The sequence below is a fragment of the Anas acuta genome, chromosome 6 (assembly GCF_963932015.1).
Source record: "Anas acuta chromosome 6, bAnaAcu1.1, whole genome shotgun sequence".
NCBI lineage: Eukaryota > Metazoa > Chordata > Aves > Anseriformes > Anatidae > Anas > Anas acuta.
Window position 1 is genome coordinate 10049337 of NC_088984.1, and position 22700 is coordinate 10072036.

At 42.8% G+C, this 22700-nt stretch overlaps 1 protein-coding gene across 27 annotated transcripts in view; it reads right to left on the reverse strand.

The window, feature by feature from the left end:
* NCKAP5 (NCK associated protein 5) overlaps positions 1–22700 on the reverse strand; it is a 435214-nt gene that overhangs the window by 213754 nt on the left and 198760 nt on the right. For 4 of the 27 annotated variants that reach the window (XM_068687328.1, XM_068687330.1, XM_068687322.1 and 1 more), the window contains exon 1: positions 21836–22106. The exons of 20 other annotated variants lie outside the window; for them this stretch is intronic. The gene's annotated coding sequence lies outside the window, so the exon portion shown is untranslated. Of the gene's footprint in view, positions 1–2419; positions 2512–15586; positions 15685–21835; positions 22107–22700 lie in introns of those variants that run through there. 3 more of the 27 variants (XM_068687324.1, XM_068687333.1, XM_068687331.1) reach the window with 3 other exon arrangements.

A 22700-nucleotide genomic window follows, 5' to 3' on the forward strand; every position in this document is an offset into this window, starting at 1 on the left:
AATTACACTTTTAGTATGTGCAGAAAGGGAGATGTTTTCAGTGTATGGACTGGGAGAATGTACCATGTACCAAGTCTGTGAACTACAGAATACTGTGGCATGGGAGACCCACAAGGAACAAAATCCCCCCATTTTCAGGAGGTCCCAAATGGTCATCAGAGTAATCGTAGGCATTGGTAATATTGTGATCTGTGAACGTACAGTGCTGAAAAAAATGAATATTGGCAAAAGCTAAACACAACGCAGCCACCACCCCAGAGAGGCTGCATTTGTGTTACTGCAGAATATTTGGATGCTTTTGTGAACATGTGAAAAATGACTGAAAATGGAGGAGTGGCAATAACATAAGAGAGAGCCTTAATGCAAGTATCCTACAAACTGCTTCTAAACCACACGTGTAACCCTCCCTCTGTCCTGCTTGGTCAGTGTCACACTATCACACAGTATCACAACTTACAACATTGGTTAAACCTATTTTAAGGATGTAATAAAAATAGCCAGTTGCCTTTTTGCACTGGTTCAATGCCCTAATATGTTTTAGCGGAAAAAGCTTGCATACCCTTTGAGGGGGAGTTGACTTTTTAATTGCAAAACAAATGCCTGAAGATATTTTATGAGAAAAGATTTGATTTAGGGAAACAAACAAAGAAACAATCCATGAACCAGTCTTCCATGTACTTCCAATCTGCATAGGTTTAGTTATTCCTCCTGAATGAGGACAATGCTTTTCCCTCTCCATTTTACCCCTAACAGAGATTTATTTACACATTTCTGGAATTCTGTAGCTTTTATAAAGCTAAATTCTATTCAAGCTCCATCAGCAAAGAGAGCTGCGCTTAATGAGATCCAATTTTCACCATTCTTACAGGGGAAGAGTCAGAGGGGGCTTCCTGAACAATTTTCCCAGCAAAGGAGGGCAGAGCCAGGCGTTCCCATACCGTGCCTACAACACTCCTGCTATTGGGAGTGGAATGACTCTTCAACAGGAGAAAGCAACAAATAAACCAGATCATCATGTATGGGAAAACTTGCACCAGGGGATGCAGAAGAGCTATCTGTTGCAGTGGCACCTCCAAATAAGCAGACAGAGGAAGGCAAGCTCCGTGCTCCCTGTTCAGAGGGGTCCCAGTGCTCTTTCTCCTTTCCTCTAGGCAAAGGATCCGGGCACAGGGCACCAGCCCCAAGCAGATGGTCATCCTCACCTGTGCAGGGCATGCCATGTGCCCCCAGAGCATGGTAATCCCTTGGGTAACTCCATCCAGTTTTGGGACGCATCTGGCCCATTGCCCACAGTGAGCCGCTCTGTGTAAATGTGCCCACATTACCTCTGTAAATACCCACCAGTGCCATGGGTGAGAAATGTGGTCAAAATCCTGCTGTGAGCCAACAGCGTTTAGCACCAATTTGCAGCGCTGGAAGTTTTCGTGTAAGCTACGAGGCAAGGGAGAAGTGGGACCTTCGTGTACAAGCACGACCAAATTACCCAGCTCATCCTCAGCACAGTGAGTTTTCACTTCTTTTTTTTTTTTTTTCCTTTTTTTAACAAGTGTTACAACTGGATAAGCACTTTTACTATGACTGAGCTGCAAAAATAACAAGCTTTCAGCTACTTTAGCCTTTCAGATGCAAAGAACATTTGACATGCAGCTTCAGCGTTAATCTTGTTTTTTTAATCTTTGCTTTTAAATAGGAAAAAAATCAGTAGCGTTGCTTTGTGGCTATATGGCTTTATTTATTTTTAATCAAGCATGTTTCATCCCTATAGCATGATTAATTAACGAAGTTAATTAGCAACTACAGCCAACCTACAAGAAAACAAAATCCTTCTGAGGGTTTAAAAAACCTAAAACATGTTCATTGAGAAGTTCTCATGTTCGCTTTTGAAAAACTACCAAATGATAAAAGGTTTACAAAAATGTTCTTTGAAAGCACAGTTTATGCTCCTAAGTTTGAATATTTGCATTGTAAGTGGCAAAACTCCCAGCCGAGGCCTTTGCAAAGAGATAATTAAAGGAGCCAAACAAGGATGCAATTATATCTTTTCCAGATGGAAGCAGGCACACAAGTGTTCAGTGTGTGGATGTAAGAAAGATACATTTCAAGTCTCAGTATCACCACTAGATTTTGCAGTAGCTTGTTCTAAAAAACAACAGTTTGAGGAAAGCCCATTTAGTCCAAGAAAAACACGAGTGTTTTAAATAATCCTGCACATGCTAAACTCTCCTCAAGCCGACGTTTCTCCTTCTCTCTTCCCCACCAGCGAGACTCCACCAGCCACCAGACAAAAGCAGTCTCCTACCAGCAGTGGCAGCCACCCAGCACAGCTCAGGTTTTCCCTGCAGATCTGTGTCACTTGAACTTCTCACAGTCCACAGCTATTAAGAAAGTCAAAAAGATGCAATTGCAGACCCCCACCTACCACCTAAATTTGAACAAATGCTGATCCTCATCAGATCCACCAAGGCGATGAAGGCAGTACTGGATGCAGGGAAGACCGCCTTGTTCTTTCAGTTCTTCTTTGTGCGTGTTTTACATTGCTGAGACAAACAGAAACCTCTAGCAGCAAAGTTCAACTTCCCAAATGTTAGAGCGAGATTTTCATTCGTATTTTGAAACTTCAGACTCAGCAGCTCGTAGATATATATGGTGTTGCTTCTGCATCTCACACAGGAAAGGTATTTCTTAAAATAGTTTCTCGATAAAGGCATGAAGTAAAGACTTCATTACGACATGCTGGATTGGAACTATTTGCCAAGACCTCAGCCCTGCAGACTCAGAGTAGATTTTCAATGCTAGATAATGATTGTACAGTTTTAATGAAGAGAAATAATTTTAGTATTAACAATGAAAAAGAACAAATCCCAAACTCTAAAAGAATGCAGAATTTCCTTGTGACATCCCCTGAAAGTCAAGTTAATGCTTCACTGAATCTTAATTGCTATGATCCACTGAGAACGGGATGGTTACACCAGACCCCAACATTGTTCATCCACACTTTACACATCAATGTCACTACACACCACCAAGTATCAGCATCTTGCATTTTCAGCATTAATGAAAAGATTTTCACCTTTTCTTATTCCTTATAACTTATTACATTCCTACACCTGGAGTGAATGAGGACAAGATTTCATAGGTATGGCAGTTCCCAAGTAACTAACTTAACTGCTTCTTTACTCTCCGATTTATTTATTTCATGACCAGGAAAGTGTTTTCTTCATGTTTCATCCTTTCTTGGAAACTTTCACTCAGCAGCAATTTCCCTTAGAAGTGGTCAGTTCTGCACCAGAAAATAAACCCTGGATTCATCTTTCATCTTACAGCTTTCACCATTTGCAAAGATGGAAAACAATCACTTAACCTATGGAAAAAGTCAGGCTTGAAAGTGTTGCTCTTACAATTGGTTTTATTTTTAGTGCTTGTGTCCAACCACAGCAACTGTGCTATATTCCAGGGAACACTTTGGTGTCTTTCTGCAGACCACTTTGGAGCAGAGAAATTAGCAGGAGGTTCCTGCTCTACGCTATGGAGATTCAGAAAGTGAATAAACAGCTCACAATAGGAAAAAATATATTTCACCATGTAAAAGTCAGCAAAATGAGAAGAGCTCAGAATGTGAATTTGCAAAGTGTCCCTACTCATTACGCGCTGAAATGTCTCCCTATTTATCACCTAAAATTCGTTCTTTGTAATTTTCTCCCCCAAGCACCCAGTTGTCATAACCCTGACTTCCCAAGGCACCAGAAACCCCAGCATCAAGCCCACTGAGCCGTGCTCAAGCCCCTCGCCTGATGGGAGCTGACAAGGGACAGCCACAGGTGTGGGGAGCTGACGTGCCTCCTTCAGTGCTTGGCGATGCCACGACCTTCCTTGCAACTGAAGATCAGGCACAAGGGGTGCGTTTGGTGTGCTGGAAGTGTCAGCGCTGTGCTCTTTTTGAAGCTGGTAGTTTAGAATCACAACAGTTTAGCTAGATCTGGCAATAAAGAGAGTCGTCTTGCAAAGAAATATTAATTGAAAATTTAACGCTGAGCAGAGTACGAGCTTTATTTAGTTATTTTTATAATAATTGCAGACTGTGGTTACTACAATAGAAGGAGCAATGCTGTCAAGGAGAAGCAGAATAAATAGGAAGAGCCACCAGCAAGGCACAGGCTCCCAATTATTGCTAATTTATTTCTGAGTAAGAGATAAGCATACTGAAAACATCATTTACATTAAAGCTCTCTTCCACGGGACATGTTCCTGCCAAATCCAGACAAGCCGAACAGGTAGCAACTTACTTAAAGTGCATTTCCTTGGGGATGAGGCAGCGTGCGTTGGGGGAACACAGGATGTACAACTGTGATCTAAAATATCAATCAGCCACCCCCAGGGCTCTCACCGATTTCCAGTAGATTTGAAAGTATGTGAAATCTGAAGCAGCAGGTTCAAAGACCATCTAATTACCTCCAGAAGCATCCACGAGACCACATACAACAAAATCCCATGGGAGACCAGGGGGGTGCCACGGGGCTCAGTCACACACCTGGGCTAGAAGCGAGAAGCAGCACAAGCAGCAGACACACCTGGAGGAGGCAGAACTGTGATAAGAGCCCAAACGCCCCCCTTTGCTAGGCGAGGGGGAAAGGAAAGGTTGTCAGCAGTCCCTGTCGGGTGATGACGGGCTGGTTTTTGTGACAAATTCCTCTCCCAGTCCTGGTCCATCAGCAGAGGCCAGCCGGGTACGGTCACATCACTGGTGCTGAGCTCATGTGTGGGGCTGGCAGCAGAACTATCTTCTCTCACATGGACAATCCTCATTACTTCTCTGCCATTTATTGCTTTCAACAGGGGAAACCTGGGTGCAAGCTTGCACGCATTAATTATTCACCGTTATCTCAGTCAACACTTCAAACTTTTTTATTTTTTTTTTTTTAATGCTGAGGAAAAAGTCTCCTTCCACTGTGAGCACTGACCCCACAGCACAGCCACCTCCCAAATCCTGTACACGTCTGGGCCAGCAGCATCAGACAGCCAGGGACACCTACACAGGGACTTTAAAGTGCCTTTTTTTCTTTCCCCCTCAAGCTTTGGGCTGTTTTTTTTTAACTTCGGTATTGTAGAAAAGCCAGCAAGCAAAGGGTAAAAGCTTTTTAAATAGAAGTCCCTAACACTCATTAGTAACCTGCTGCTAATGAGAATGACAGCAAATAGAGCCAGCAGCACCTGTCACTACCCGGACACACAGACAGCAGCAGCTAGCACAGTCAAAGCAGTTTCCAGATGAAGAAAAGGCGAGCAGGTGACTCCTTCCTCATGGCACAGACATTTACTCATAGAATGAGAGACTGATGTCTGGGTGGCACAATGCCAAACCAGCAGGGTGATTACACATTACACCAAGTGATCATTCCACAGATCTCCTGGAGCATCTCACTTGTGACCATCATGTGAGAGAGAAAGCATTTGTGTGTGTTTTTTTCAGATCTATTCCTCTGACACCTTCCACCTGGAACCCCAGCCCAAAAGGAGGAGGAAAATGGGGGGGTTCAAAATTCATTTATGAAACACAAAAACAGAAAAAAATCCTAATAATTTCTGAAGTCCAGGGGCAGTAGTGAGAGATACTTAAAGATTTGTTTTTAAAAGTCAGCTCAAACATAAACCAGTAAACTGCAGCAGGCAAGGGAATTACAGATGTTCACTCTAATGCACCAGCAAGTATGACACTTCAAATACCCAAGTTTCAAGAAGAAATAGACAGCACTACAGTACTGAACCCTGGAATGCTTCTAGCATACAGTTTTTCACATTACAAGTAAAATATTCCAAGCATTATGAGAACCTCACATTTCTCAAAAAGCACGTGAGGATTTTAGCAGGGCCAGAGGCTGCCCAGATTTGTTCCCCATTTAAACCTGCTGATTTAGTACATCCCACAAACGACTGAAACACACTACTACAAATAAGTCAGCACAGGATCTGTCCCACAGTTACTTTTTTCTTCTAAGAAGCAACACGTTAACCATAAACCTTATCGTCTCTCTTCTATAATCCTCGCCACACAATAGATAGCAAAAGCAATTTAACAAAATTCAACAGCGTGGCTACAACTTCGGAATTTCTTGACAGAAGTGATTGATTTATCAATTTTAATGTTACATTAACAGTAATACTCAGATTTAATGCTGTATTATTTCAGCCCATAAGTTGCAATCCAAGAAGCATACAGAGCAAATGTGTATGATTAGGCAAGCTGCCAACTTCTCAAAGACTTATCGTGGAAAAGCTCGGTGTTCGGGCAGATAGGGAAAGAGATGAAAAGGACTAATAGAAGTCAGTTTGGAATATTAATTTAGCCAAAGAAACTTTAAAGTGTAATATAGGACGCAGTTGCGTGTAGATCCCCGCACTACACTTCGAGAATAACTGCTTGTTCTTCTTTCCAGGTGATAGCTTAAATTGTTATGCAAATGAAAGCATCTGTTTAATGCAAGCCCTGAAACACTCTAAAATTGTACTAAAATTCTTCCTGAGACTTCTGTCACAGTAGAAGGGCTGCAGTTAGCACTTTTCCATAATAAAAAGAAAACAACAGTGTACATCATCGTCCTGACAGCATGCTCCGAGTGGCTGAGTCATTCTTATAACCTTATCCAGTACAGGGCAGTGTGAAGAGCATGTTTTATGCTACCCCTTCTGCATCACTAACCCAGCTCATTGCTTTGCAGCAGTTTGTGGTCCAGCAGCTCCATTTCTTTAAATGGGAGGATGAGACAAGAAGACAGGCTGCTAAAAGTCTCCAGTTTTAGCTTTATACTGAAGGCAGGCACAGAGAAGGCGCTGAAAGAGGCACCAGGCCAGAGCTGAGTGCTGCTTTAGCCGCTGCCTTTTACCTCCTTGTATCTTGCACCATTATTCATAAAGGTACTTTTTGCATCTTGCCTCTCCGCAGCATCTCCTTCACACTGCTCCAGGTTTAAAACTGAACACACCAGCACCAGCAGGGGACCTGTAGCTGCTTCCCCCCAGCTCAACTGCTCCTCGTGGCGTGTTTCATCCTGTGAGCACATACCTTTTTACTTTCCATGTTGTTGACTGTTTTTAAGTTGGACGAAGCTGCTCTCTAGGTAAGATGGATTCTCAGCTCTCGTGTTTCTGGGTGGGGGACTTGGTATGGCTTGAAGTACTAGATCCTTAGAGCATATGGAACTATCTATCTATGTTCCTTCTTTTTATACTTTTTACTGGTGTTAATTGTTTCAAGAATTAAACATTTTGAAGTCAGAAGCTGTCTCCCGACACAGGAAGAACTCTCCGGATTGTTACCCAGACAGAATTGGCTGAGAGACCTAACCCGGTTCAGCCATTCCCAGTAATAAATAAATAAATATTTTTTAAAAAATAAGCCTGCTCCCAAGAAGACCTTGAAAATAGAAAAAGAAAGGAACAAACAATCAAGAAATACATTCTTTCTGCAAAAGACTTTAAAGTTAAGCTAACAAATCCCCCAATCACTGGTGGTTCGTATACATTTTTTCCTCTGGAGATCTGTCACATGGACATGATGTGCTGTGGAAATTCTTCTGAAAGGCTCTGCATTTCCCTAAAGGATTTTTAATGAGAATTTATTGCTCATGAAAGATTCAGGATTGGCAGCACTTCTGTCTTCAGCTAATGATCTTTGTTTATTAACATAAAATGCATCGTGCTCAACAGTACTTTTACTTTCCCAACCACTGCATCAAAGCATGAAAGCATTCTCACTCCTTCCATCCCGTTCCCTGAGGCTCTCTGCACGGGTGCTAACTGATATTTATATGACAGTCCCCTCGCAGGATGAAGTCAGAACCCTTGTTTCACATAAGGCTGAAAATAGGGGAAACATTTCTTCATAACCAATATTACTCAGACATAAAGCTAACAGCAGCCAAGAGCAGCAGACTGCCATTGCTTCTGGTGTCTGTTCCTTCAATGCAAGCCTTTCATCACTAGCAGATCTTTTCTTAGTCCTAATACTAATTGCTCTTAAATTCCACGATTAACATTCGCACAAAATGCTCCTTCCACATGCTTTTAGTGAATTACCAGCTTCTGAAACTTCATTTCATTGAATGTGCAAAAGAGCGATGAAGTCTGTAGACAACTGGGCCTGCAAACCAGAGATCCTATAAACAAACTGCTGAGCCTTCTCTTGTATTTCTATGGAAATCAAATCAAAGGAGTACATACATTTCTTTGGGAAAAAAGGACCAAATGCAAGACTGAAGAAAAATGGGGGTGTAAAGCTCAAAAAAAAAAAAAAAATCAAATACACTGGTATGTCAACAAGCATCTCTTAGATCCTACTCCTTTCTTCCTAACTAGCTTTCCTTCTGCTATGCCTCAGTGATGCACTCATCTCTCAGGTTGGCTGTGACAATGTTTAGGAAGATTTTTTCCTCATTCTCTACAAAATCTTCTCAGTTTCACACTTACAAATCAAAGAGGCTATCTGATTTTGCTTCATTACTGGTTGACCTATTACCTCCGTTTCCTCTCCTTTGTTCCCAGATCATCATAACACATTCCTGGTATTCTTTGTAATCACTTTTTTAGGGTGCTGTACAGTGCAATAGGGTTTTAAACCATCCAGAAAGCCCACAGCATCAGGACTTGTGTTTTTCTTACCAGACGGCACTTACAAACACCATGTCTTTTCTCTCTGAGCATCATTTATTACATGCTCTGTAACCTTCCTGCTGTCATTCATGTCCTGTTCCAATTAAGCACTGGAATATACCTTGAAAAAAAGTCCTTTTTTTTTCCCCTTGATGGACAAGAAATAAAATAAAAGTGATTTCATTCCGTTTGACTCCCTGGATTTTTTTCTTGACTTTTTCCATTTCTGTAGCAGTTCAATGCTTTCAAGTATTCTGCCACACACGCTAGCAAATCTACAATGACCCTCTGCTCAAAGAGAATCAGAGTTGTTCAGAAAAATTCCCTTTCTTTACTCTTTAAACTGCTCTTGTTGCTTCTTGTCATTCCCTTTAGCACCCTCAAGACTACCAATATCCTTTTATTAAGGCTCATGAATAATGCTCAGTCATGCAGGCTGGGGACGGCTCCGTTTCAGGGCCAGAGGCAGCTCACACTTGGATCAAGTCCCTGCAGCAGAGTTCTGTCCCGCATCCCATCTCCGCTTTCCTCTACCAACTCAGCTGAGAGAATTTCTTCTCACATCATTTTACAGGAAAACAAACTGAATAGTGAGATGCTCTGCAGATCCGTGGGTGCAGCAGGACAGTAGCACCACCACCTCCCATGGGTATTAACTGCGTGCATCAACACCCAGCACTGGGCACTTCGATTGCAGAGCAGTACTGCCGAGTGCTTTGTACCCAGGAAGCAATCAGAATAGGTCAAAATATACACCAAACCAGCAGGTACATATTAATACTTTCTGTATGAGGGAAAACATACATGTGTAAGCCACACATTTCCTGTATTTGTGCCTCCAAATTTCCATTCTGGGATACTGTGCACAGAAACCCCTCACAAGTCTGTGGATACCCAACAAGTAAGAGTCAAAGTGAGAGCAGGTAAACAAAACTAACCATACAAGACAGGTAACAGTTTCCTAAATGCACTTTGAAGAAAGGACCAATAGAAGAAACAAAAAGGGCTACTAAAAGGACGGAAATAAAGTTTGCAGCACAGAATTTAAGTATTGATCAATACTGAGTACATATGCTGGAAGATGAGCAATACCTGCAATACTTGCAACACTGCTATGAAATCAGCTACTCCTTTTTACATGTGTATATCATTGATCTCCATTATTAAAAGCTCTTGTGCACCTATTCAATCACATTAGCTTACACTGTGGCAGTGAAAAATAAACCAATTATGAAAATAATTTCAGATGACCATCCATTTTTCATAATTCTGGAAGGAAAAAGCCTATTTCATAGTTAAAGGACACATTAGTCTGCCAAGGTCATCTTTGTACAAAAGATGTGCCTGCAGTACAAGGTAAAGCAGATGATGTGTACTTACAGAGCAACAGGTTGCTCGGTGGCATGCAACAGTTGGCTCTCGGGCCACCTGCAAACAGCCAGCAGCAAGAGCTGCCCGCTCCTGGCAGACGCCGAGCATCAAGGCAAGCCCCGCAGGGGCCTTCTGCTCGGACTCCCAGCAGGAGAGAGATGAAAGAAACGCATTCTTTCCTACACGCATCCTCAAATGTCAACATAAAAATGGTTTGGATTTACTGATAGACAGTAATCACCACATAGATTTTAGATTTCAGAAACACGAGTCCCTGTAAACTTCAGCATACCTACCAGTTTTGTGAAGAGGAGAGAAGCAGGGAAGGAAGTACCAGAGAATCCCTTGTTTATTTAAAGAAAAAAAAGTGATAGCATAACAATTTTCTTGGAGAAGTTACAAACTGTTGGACTTCCCCCAATACTTTCCCAGCTTCAGGAACGTGCTTTGCCATGCCTTAAACAAAATAATGTGGTCTAAATCATGTCTCATTATGCCAGAAATAAAAAAAATTAGCATGCTGAAAACCACTTTGAAGTATCCTTCAGTAACCCAATCCATGAATTCATATTTATGCAGCCTTACAGCAATAAAATCAGTTACATGCTAATGATATAATTGTTTCTTCTATCACTCTGTCTACAAAAGACAACTAGATAAAGTCAAAGCCAGTGGCCTCTGGCTGATTATGTGTTTTGACAAATTAGATGATTAACTGGAACCTCTAACTCAAGCTCCGCAATCTCAGTAGACCCAAAAGAGAAGAAAAGACCGACTGTGAGAAGGACACGGCTCTACAGGGACTCTCGCCCAGACTGAGGAGAGCTTCTCAAAGAGCAGTATTTGCATTGGATCAAACAGTGGCTGGCACGCACACAGGCTAATTTTAATGCAGAAATTACCCGTGTCACTTTAAATAATGGGCACAGCGTTTGGTAATGTATGCAAAATGCTTTCAAACACGGTCAAGTAAAGATAGAGAACCTCACTTCTCAGTGACAGTTCTGCCAGTGTAACACTTAATGACAGTGAAAATTAAATCCAAAGCACATCACAATTATCACTGGAGCAATGGAAGTATTTGTGTGTATTTATGAAGCCGTTTAAACTCACACAGTCAAATCACAGCCTCAGTAATTGTCTGGGGATGATGCAAGAGCTGAACAGCAACTGGCACAAGATCCACTTGCTTCACTCAAGTTGTTTTACTGAGCACACGCAGTTATACAGCAATGAGGACTTGCTTCAATACAGGAGCTTTAAACATTGATCTCTTCATGTTAAATGAAAAACTTTCAGATAAGCACAGGCACATCCTGAGCTGTCCTTTCAGCTAGTACAGCTCAACAAGGCTGGGACAAAATTGTAATTCAAAACTTTTCTAATTACTCATGATGCATCGCAAAATTGAAATTGTAACAAAATTATGAAAATGTGTACTCCTAGCATTTCCTTGTAAATGATACCTGGAGAAAGACTAAAAAAAAAAAAAAAAAAAAGGAAAGATTTCTGTTTAAAAGCTGAACCAGGGAAGCAAACACCTTCAAGAAACCCCAGACAACTTAAACCCTTTTAGGGCATCATAAAAGATCTTCCCCAAGGACATCAGCAAGCTCTCCTCTGCGAATGAGGACAGCTTCTCAGAGCTCAAATAGCGTCAACTTCAATGGAAGTTTAATTTCAGCAAACAAAATAAATAATTTAAAAGATAAGGGTGAATCAGGATGCAGATGCGTTAGCATTCAGGCATTTCCAAACAAACATTAAATGTATATTAACAATGATTTAAATATTAACTGTCTGAAATATTAACATAGAAAAATCTTCAGATGTTCAACTATCAACCAGATGCTTACACAAGTCTGCATTTCTCCAGTTTAAGAATAACATTTTGAAGCCAATTTGATATTTGAACAGAGCTCCTTGCCATTATTTTACAGCAGAAAAAAATATCTGGTATTTTATCTATGAGGCTGAGTAATAAATTGTGGTCTGAAATGACTTATTACTGTCACTGTCACTAGCCAGATACCTCACCTTTCTATGAAGCAAAATCCAAACCACGAACAGTGGTCACATAACATCACCTCAAGAATTATCTCATTAACAGAATCAGGAAAACATCAGTCTGAAATCAAGGTATTGATTATTTCAAAATTTAATTCCCCAGGCAAAAGCCAGACTGACAAATAAATCCAGTAAAGGGCATCTGCCTATTACCCAGGTGAGCCTAATCTTGAGCTTAAGTTGAACTACACTTAAAGTACTTACATTAGTGAAGAAGACAAACAGCCATACATGAAATTGGTGATCAACTTTGCAGGTGAACTCCATGTCGCTACATGGTCACGCCTTCAGGTTATGAGATCAAGACAGCTGACAGACAACACACATATGGACATCTTGAATATCTGCTGCTTAAACCAAAGGTATGTGTTCACCTGGAGTTCAGAGGATCGGTGTGAGGCTGCAGTAAGCAGCTGCTTTCACATCCAGTCCCACCAGTAACTGGCAAATGTCTGTGCAAAAGGCAGCTGAAGCCATCTTCTCAAGAACCAGGGTTCACAAGGAAAATTTTATCAGTGGCTCTTAACAGTATTTTACAAGAGTGCTCAGAGAACTGAACATCCTCTTCAATACAGAATGCATACTATTAGTGTTCTGAGTTAGTAAAATGGGCATCAAGAGCTTTTCCAAACTCAGAGGATCAATATCTAGGGGATGTTTGCATTCACCTTCCTTTCTTAAAGTCCCCAAAGCAGAACAGAATAGCTTCTCCTGTTTAATCATGCTGCAAAAATAATCATATTTTGATACACTAAGGTTACTTCCATGCTGACATATTTTTCTTAACAAGCTACTGTCTTAATTAGTTTTGTCTGTCATTAAAAGGTTACCTACAGGGCAAGTTAAGGATTTTTTTTTTAGTGAAGCAGAAAAACCCATGGTTTTAGATTATTCCTTACTGTAAAAGCAGCAGATGCTCTTTGCTGCACTTCCCATAAAAACATGTTTCATAGTGAAAGCTATTAATATCTAATTTCACGTGGAAGCAAAGTGTTAGGATTTTGTTCTGCACTCTACATCCATATTCATCTCTTCAGAAGCTGGGTCATTGAGGATATGTGGCCAAAACACAATGGTCTTGTGTTGCCCTACAGCCACTGGCTCAGTTTATTATGTTCAGGGTTTCCATCAGCACTTCTTACGATGTCCTCTTTTGGATAAGTTCTCACCCTGCACCAATGCAATGGCCTAGTGCACAATGGTTATACAGCTACCTGCTAGACTTAGTTACTGCAGCCAGCTTACTCATGCTTTTTCCAAATCTCAGATGCAGGAAGAAAGAAATGCTCAAGACACATGAGGTCATGTTACTGTTCAGCAAGCATCTTCCCCCAGTACTGTCTTGTGAAAATGTTATGAAAAAACTTTACCTCCTTATAAACAGTGTTTCTATAGTTGTCTATAAAAAACAGTTTTACTTAAGAATACAAAAGCTGTCAACCTCTCAGAAGTGCAACTGACAAAGAAAACTATTTTCTAGATAGGTACTAAATAATTCCTATTTTCCCCTAAACACAGGTCATGTCTCGTGGCTTTCCCAAAGCCGTATTTTCTTTAAAATTAGTGGTATCTTGCAGATCAAAGACTGCAAAACATTTAACAAAGCAACATCAGCCACCAGCCTTTGTATGAGGAAAATGTTTTTAAGTAAATGCACACAAGGACCTCAATAACGCCAATGAGGAACAGCATAAAAAAATACCCTAGCAAATTGCAATCATACCAAGAAGCGATGTAAGACTTCAGGAAAGGGGCCCACTCCCAATGACACGTACTTCACCAGCTGATTTACCCCAGATGAACGCCTAGCTGGATCTTCAAGAGGCAGACCACCATGGAGCTGGAGCTAGCAGGGTTCAGGAATTGCCAAATGCCACAACTGGGAAGAAAAAGCTCTTGCTGCCCCGCTGACCCTTCGGATGTTACACAGCCCAGCCCAAAACTTCACATGGAGAGAATACAAAAAGGAGTCAAATTTACACAAATTGCTCTAATATTACAGTCTGAGTACTCAAATACTTCTGCCTCAGCCTCTAGGGGAAGCACGAGGTGTATGCTGTTAACTCCATGGCACATCGATGGCTCCCTGAACCAGCCCCGGTGAGCAGGTGGCATGCCTGCAGCCTCACCACGGGGCAAAACCAAGGCTCCATCACCCCTATTTGCCTTGGGAACCAAGCTCACGCTCAATACTTATTTTTTACACAACATACTGCAACATAGTATTTACTGCCTTTTTTATCCTCTTCCATACATATGAAGCACGAAACAGTTTTTATTTTAAACTTCTGAAAGTTGGTAAGCTTTTCTGACAGTTAGGTGTTCTTTTTTTAAGTTTCATTTTTAAAAGGCATGAAAAATAAATCTAAATCCCAACATCCAACACCAAACAGCAGTGAAAATCAGTGACAGGTCACTTATTCTCAGAAAAAGCTGAGCAATTTCAGGACCTTGTCTTTTGAGCATAGATTGCATTCTGGCATATCAGATGCTGCGGTAATGGGATTTTGTAAATCTGAAACATGTTCATATTGTGTACATAAAGAAATCTCTTGATATTTTAAATAGTTTAGTGCTTTTTTCATCATATATACCTTCCCATGCCCCCTTGCTTTCAACAGCTAATAACCCATACATCTGATGAAAATTAATTGTCTTGACAGCTTGCATAAAACCTATAAAGGTCCAAAGGAAAAACGCTGTAACAGCAGTTTCTTTCCGTGTAGGACAGTAGCTATGGAAACTATCTTTAGAGGCCAACTGGCCTTCATCCCAGCACAACATTAAAAGAAAAAATCAAAACGCTACTTTCACTGGGATAGCCAGAGGCACCAGTCTTAATTGTCAACCTTTACAACTTGGCTGCATGTTAGCTAAAGCAAAGTATTCATTGATGTTATTGGGAGCACAGCTAGTAGGACGCTATAGTAATATTACAGAGTTAGATAATATACACCTTATGAACCGTGCCTATATTGATAATTATAATGATAACCTGTTACAAAGAACCTGTAAAATGTGGAAAACTAGACAGATACCTCAAATATCGATGTGCACATTATTCAGTTCCTTATATATTTTATTAATTATTATGATATAAATAATTTTGTCTTATCTTTAGGTAGATATTGCAGCCAAAGAAGAAACCTCTAATCTGATTTAACTCTGTCACATTGTATCAGCTGAAACACCTATCTTTTGGAAGGGATTTATCTCATACACCGAGCCTGAACAAAAGCTGCAATTCCTAATACAGCCTGACAAAATCATTTTTTATGAATGCTGATAGCTTATGCAAGGTCTTTCCCTCAAACGGTAAGACACAAACAAGGCAGAGATGCCCTACTGCAAACGCATGTGGCAACTTCCACCAGCAGCCACAAAATTATTCCGCAGAGCTGCAGCCACAGGCTGGTAACAGGGCTCCTAAATTTTAGGAAGTACAGTTTTCTTCAAGAATGATATTCAGAAAGTAGTGAAAGATTTTATTCATACATAAACGTACCTGTATGAAAGGAAGCATCACATATACACCTCAAGTACGCATGCAGAGCTCAGCTCTTCACAGAGCGACACCATTTTGTCCCCCTGCGGTACCCTGTTACAGCAGCGCTTCTGGAAAGCACTTAAGTCTCATCTGAAGCTTCTGCCCACAGCAGCAATTCTCATTTACATGGCTTTTGGGAACCACCCAGGCAGGTCAGAACTACACAGACCTGGTTCGGGTTTAATCAAGGCCCAAATGCTCCCAGCTGCCAAGCGGCCCTCCCTGGATGCGGGCCTACTCGGGTAAGGAAACGCAGCACCTGAAGCACGCTTGAAACACTGGTACTTTGCTACACCAGTTCATAAAAGAAATGAGTGTATGATTTTGGTTAATATACCAAGAGGCACTAGGCTAACAGCTGGTAGCTGATTATTCAGATAAATCCATAAATATGGTTGCATTCAGAAGTACCTACGCCTGTTGGCAGAAGACAACTAAAGGCAGGGTGTAGGCCTAACTCCAGGACACCTATCAAACATTAACACTGGATTTAGCTCACAGATTACAATCATGGGGTTCATGAGAGCTCATCAATTTACCTGTTACCCTCAAACAGATTTATCAGTGTAAGATTGCAGTAAAATGAAGCAGAACCGTTTATTACACACCTCACACTGAGCTGATCCAACTATTACTAAACAAGGCAGGTACATTTTAACTCTCTTGGATTTCACTCAAAAATAGTTGGGCTGTGCCACCATCATTAAAAAGAGGAGATTAACATGGAAAAGGAAGTCAAGCTTTTGGCACATAAGCCCTATTGTCTGCCTTTTTAGTTCTGTTAATCTCTTAAGAGACACCCACGACTGAAAACCTTGTGGTGCTTACCCATCCTTAAGCCTATCACAGCTACACCGCTGCTGAGTGAAGATGTTAAGGAGATTAATCCAGACTCTAATAATATTTATCTAAGTATTGCCATAAATATCTATTTTAAAAAAAAAAAAAAGCCTTTCCATGCCAAGGGAAAGAGAAGCTCACATACTGCTACATCCCAACCTACCCTACCTCCACCCTAGCACAAAATCTAAAATCAGCCAACAAAATACATGTTAAGTACCCAAGTACCTGGCTTTACTTCATGGAGTAATGAACATCTGGGAGCACTGCCATCATCTTTATGTTAACAGCATTCATACTACAGTGATGAGTGACAGCATTAGCTTTTATTAAAAAAATTTAACAACTTATAAACAGATTGTCCCTTTGTTTGATATAAGCATCTCCATCCCAGAAAAATCCCAGTGAAAACAAAGGACTTCTAACAGCTGTTAATAGCACATTTCCTTTCTTCCAGTTTTACAATGTGGTTTCACACTTCGTAACATCTGTATCACGAATCTAAAGACCTGACAGACTGTCCTGCTACATTTTTATTCCCTAGTTCTCATGATTTCCTAGTACTACTTTTCAAACTTCACAGAACATACAACTTCAGCTGAGTATTTTCTACCTTTGATTCATTTCTCCAAACCTGCAGTTCTCTTTCTGAACATGATTTCATCATTTTCTTTCAAGAGGAAGTAAACCAAGATCCAACATGGCCATTTTCTTCCTCCTCACCTGAGAAGACCAAGCTCGTCATTTCACCTCCCAATCCCTTCTCTCACCTGTTCACGATGCTTGCCCTGCTCTTCCTCAGGATTTTGCTGCCTGTGGGTCCCATTCCTTGCCATGCAGATCTATTAGCCTTCCCCAGCTTAAAACAGTCATCCTACTTGCCCCACGCTTTTCTTCCTTCTGTGGGATCATTGAACATTGTGGCAAGGATGGGTGGCTGCCTAGACTTTTCACCCATCTCTTTCCTAGCCAAACACCCGGAGTAGTCTTCCTCTGCAGGAATGATTATGACTCCACCTCATTTTCAGCAGCCCCTAGGAACCACTTCATAGCCAATGCAAAGAAGGCCAAGACGTGCCACATATTGAGTATGGTTCAACTAGTAGCTCTGGACTTCATCCCAAATTAAGAGGAAGATGAGTTTATTACACTGGTTTGGTCTACATTCCCTATTTATTGCATCTTGCATACTTATTACAGACACAGCTGCCCTTCGGGTTGCAAGTCAGTCAGGTCAGCATCTTACATAGTGCACTTTGGCTTCTGTATCTGAGTCTAGCAACATATGCTAGAATGCAGACATACACGGTGGATGTAGAGAAGAGGTATGCAGGCAATTAATGTAAAGGAGAAAGAGCAAAACAAACAGCAGAGATCCACTTCTCTTTCCATGGAAAAAAAAAAAAAAAAAATAATTGTGCATACGGCAATGATGTGACAACAAAAACTGGACTGATCATTCTAAGGACATCATCAGGCACCTTCGGAAACAGAGTCACTCATAAGAAATTGGTACATGCAGTCGGTCACAAGAAGTTTTCTTATTAGCAAATATACAATGGGATAAAGATTTTAGCTTCCTGTAGTGGATTAGAGCAACAACATGGGCAAAATCTTGGCACAGAGAAGAACTGTAAAGCCTTAAGGATCCAAGTGAATGTAATGAGAGAACAGCTGCATTGTCTATTTAGAACAACACAGGCCACAAGGAGCCAGGAGTCTATTTAAAGGGGGTTATACACAATGCAAGGAAAGTTATTAGAAAATGGAACAAAGATGTATATGGAAAGCAACTGGTAAATGTTTGGCTCAGAGCCTCAGATTTAAGGGAGATCCTAAGAAGGGAGATGTGAAATAAAACAAGAAGAAATACTTTTATTTTTCCCAATATACAGCAGCAGTGAAAATTTTGTTTCTGTGATACATCAAACTTTTTTCCATACCTTGTTTTTTTCCCCTCCTGATCTTACTTCCATTCTGATTACTCTGAGGAATAATTTATGTTTCAGATGTGAACTGTCAGTGCATACGCCACAGCAAGAGAGGAAGAAGTACTTGACTCTCCTTTATGAGCCATTAGTTTCTGTATTTTAAAGCTTTTCTCCTTTTGAAAAAGGAAAAATCCTATTTTCATTTCAAGGAAAAGTATAGAAGAAAAATCAGTTCTCAAAGAAGTAGAGAACTCCAGGGTCTCTGCCTTTTAGAAGAATTTTGCATATCGACTCTTGCTGGCAGAACACCCAGTCTCTCTCTCTTAATGTTTAAATCATTTGAATATATTAAGAAAAGAAGAATTTCCTTTTTTATTATTTATTTTTAATTCTATCCACATCAGCTTAGGTCTGTATGCACTATCTAATATCCTAATTCTGTCAATTCCTTGGTCATTCCTAGGAGTTTCCATTACACAATTTAAATGGGGTCTAAATATGACAGAGTTAGAAACAATAAACAGAATTTTGCTGTAGCAATTCCTCTGGACCTTCTTCAAAATGGGAACAAACCTAAAACCTACCAGGCTCCTGGTCGGTTTTCTCAGACAAGTATTATTACAATTGCCTCTCCACTGTCTGACTTCTGAGCAGTGCCAGCTCTGCACACCTCAACTTTATCACAATGCAGACTCAGTAGGAAGAAATGGTTCCAACCTCTACAGACGCACAAGCCACAAGTAGAAACAACCCCTGCTGCTTGATACCAGTCCCAAGCCAGCTCCATCCCACTATGTGAATACATTTTAACTAAATGAACTGATAGCAACTACCAACCATGATTCTTGAGAATAGGAGCAAAACAAAAGGGATTGTTTTTTGTTTTTAAGTCTTCTACATTTTTTGTGCAGCACATCTTTGCAAGCCTTAATCCTGCAAATACCTCCGCACACACCTGACTTTACACCCAGTCACCTATCTATTTCAATGCTGTAACTCTGAGGTTAAGCAGGTGGTCAACCAGTTGCAAAATCAGGATTGTAAATGGAAAATTAATCAGCGCGAGAAGTGGATTTATACACAACACCTGATTTCGGTGACTCAGTCTCTGCATAAGGATTCATCCGCCAGAGTGGCACAGCTCTGCAAGAACTGAAACCAACCTGACCTGGCCCAGGAGTGGAGAAGTTCACCATGACATAATTACTACAGCAACGGAGGTTCTTTGCTTAAGAAAGAAGGCATCACCAAATATCTATTAAAACATACACTTAGACTTCACTCCAGCAACAAATCCTGTCAGTAATTGAGTGCTGCATGCAATTAACAGCAAAGACACAGATGAGAAAAAGCAGAGGCAGGAATACCTTTGAGGAAACTCTCTAGAAACACCAAGATGAAAAGACCAGACTGAAAATGCCAAGTAATACAACTGATTATATTTGAGCTAAAGGATGTAACTCTCCTATCAGAACTATTTAACAATGTGCAGTGAGAGAAGAAACTGTACAAGAGATGCCAAAACCATCCTGAAGTTTTGTTCTTTCCCATTTTCCTGTCAGAGCTCCTCACCCAGCTTCCAACCCATCCTTAACTGTCAGCACACTGCTGAGCTGGGCACAGGGGGCCATATGCTTCTCTTTAAGCGCGTAAATTGTACGGCATGACATGAATGGAGCTGCTCCACGCACACAGTCAATCACACGTCTCAAGTATTTGGCAGAATACTTGAAACTTGTGATTGTGACTGTACCCTGCACTGCAGCTACTCGAAGAGTCAGACCTGGGCTTCTGCAACACACCGCTGGTTCACGAGCAAGTTCTGGGATGCTTGAACTCCGAAGACTCAGGATTTTGTCAGGGTATTTTTAAAGCAATGGCAAACAGTGCACTTCTTCATACTGTTGGCCTGTAACAGCACGGTAATTTTCAAGTTTTAAAGGAACACGTAAACCTGCAGTAGCAGGGACCTGATGACATTATTCTTGCTACTGGCAAGCCTCATCCAATGCCAGCAGCATTATTCCCAGTGATCACTGGCAAAAGGAAGCAAGTCTTGGTAAATTCAGGTAGGGCTACTGGCCACTTGAACCTGAAAGCACGTACTGCATTTGGCTTATGCAGCTTGATCCTTCTGTTAACAAAAAAATGGAGAAACATTCTCAGTATTCAAGGCCAAACAAGTATTTTTGGTTCATCACCACTAACAAGCATCAAAACCCACAGAAAAAAAGAATTCCTTAGAGTTCCGCCTGCTGCATAGTTATTCCCCAACCACGTTTAAAAATCCAGCCTGTCAATTCCAGCATTTCAGCGCAATTTTTATTGACCTACTAACCTGTAACTCTGGGAAGCCTGGAGCTAAGAATGCAATAATGGCTAGCAAATACGAGTCTCCAAACGGAGTGTAATAACCTTAAGTAAACTACTGCCAAGCAAAAGTCCTGCAGATCAAACAGTTCCCACGAAGCCTCATGCTATTAACTGGCAAAGAAGTCCCACGATATCTCCATAGCCACGCACAATAACAGAGCGCTGCGCTCCTGTTTACTTACACGGCTTATCTGCAATCCCGTAATGTATACAGCTGACCCCGCCGATGTAAATCACTTGTCTATTGAACGTTACTTCACTTGTTACAAACTTCGCCAGCTTTCCACGGGTAAACAAGGGGTTTTAGCTGAAATACCCGCTTTTAAGGGAAGTGAAAATTTGTGCTGGATGTTTATGGGTCCGAGGCTGAAATGGTTTAAATTTGTTTATTGTTATGCGGAGAAAAGGGGTCTTATATGCAGCAGGTTAGCAATGCTGTTATTTATGAGGTTCTTTTCTTCTTATGGGGAAACTGTGAGGCCCAGTCATGCTTCTTCAGGCTCATTTAGGGTATTTTCAGGTCAAACGCACCTCAGAAGACAAACAGGGGATCCAACACCTGCGTAAAGCCAACCCGGTGACAACCAGCGCTGGGTGACCCCACGCTGCCTTCCCTTCCACCCCATGGCTCCAGCTCATTTTGGGGCACCCTCCTTCCCCACAGCACCACCGCCTTTTTCCATGGGTGCAGAGGAGCCGAGCAGAAACCCCAAACCAAAGACAAATAAACACAACCACCCCCAAAACAACCCCAGGCGCTGCTGCCAGAAGCAAACCCGCTGCCCCGGGAGCAACAGGGCCGCGCTGAGGCGGGCTGGGGGGGGGAAGCCCGGCGGGGCGGAGGCAGCGGGGAGGGAGGGCAGCGGGGCAGGAGGGAGGGAGGGCGGCCGGGCCGGGCCCTCCGGGGCTCTCGGGCCCCGACCGTGCGGGCCCGGCGCTGCCCGGCAGTGGGGAGCGGGGCGGGAGCAGGTGCCGGGGCCGGGGCCCGCCTCCGGCCGCGCCCCGCCGGGGGCAGGCGAGGGGGAAGCGGGCGGCTGAGGGGAGCGGCGGGGCCGGCGCTTACCTGGCGGGGGCAGCCCGCGCCCCGCTGCCTCACGGCGCTCTCCGCCCGTGGCCGTAGCCGCGTCCCCGTCCCCCGGCTCGGTCCCCGTGCGTTTAAGGCGCGGGGGCGGCTCCTCCCGCCGGGCGGCCGTGCCCCGTCCCCGTGGCCGTCCCCGGGAGCAGCAGCAGCAGCGGCGGCGGCGGGCTGTCAGCTGCAGCCCATCTGCCGCCATCAGCCGCGGCTCAATGGCTCCGGCAGCTCGGCGGCGGCGGAGGGGGCTCCCCGCGGCGGGGGGGGGCGGCCCGGGGCGGGAGGTGAAGCCCCCCCCCGGGTTGGGGGGCGCGGAGCCGGGGGGAGCCGCGGGGAGCGGCCCGCAGGGGAAAGGCTGAGGGGTAGCGGGGTGCTGGGTCGGGGTGTGGGGGCCTCATGGGGACACGGACGGAGCTCGGGGAGAACTGGGGGGTTAATTGGTGAGTTGCGGGTTTAATTAGTGAAAGGGCACGGTAGAGGCCTCGGGAGGTGAGGAAAGCTGAGGCAGGCTGGAGCGGTCCTGCAGCCGGGCTGCTGTGGGTTGGGTAGCCCGGCAGGCAGCTTTGTGCAGGCTTCCAGGTTGGGCATCCCTGTCTGCAGTGTGTAACGGGAACCTCCAGCATTGCTTGGATCTGCCAACGAGAAAATGCCCTCTCCAGGACAGCAGCCTGTGCTGGCACCTCCGTCTCTCTCGGAGAGATGCAGCCGCTGTTTTCTGAGGGCCGATGGCAAGTCCTGGGCTAGCCAAAGTCTCCGGGTTTCATTCAGTACGACTGGGTGAAGTATAAAGCCTGTGCTCCGCTGAGAATCAGAGCCAATGATTTAGTCATGACTCCTGCTCGAAATACCACAAAAC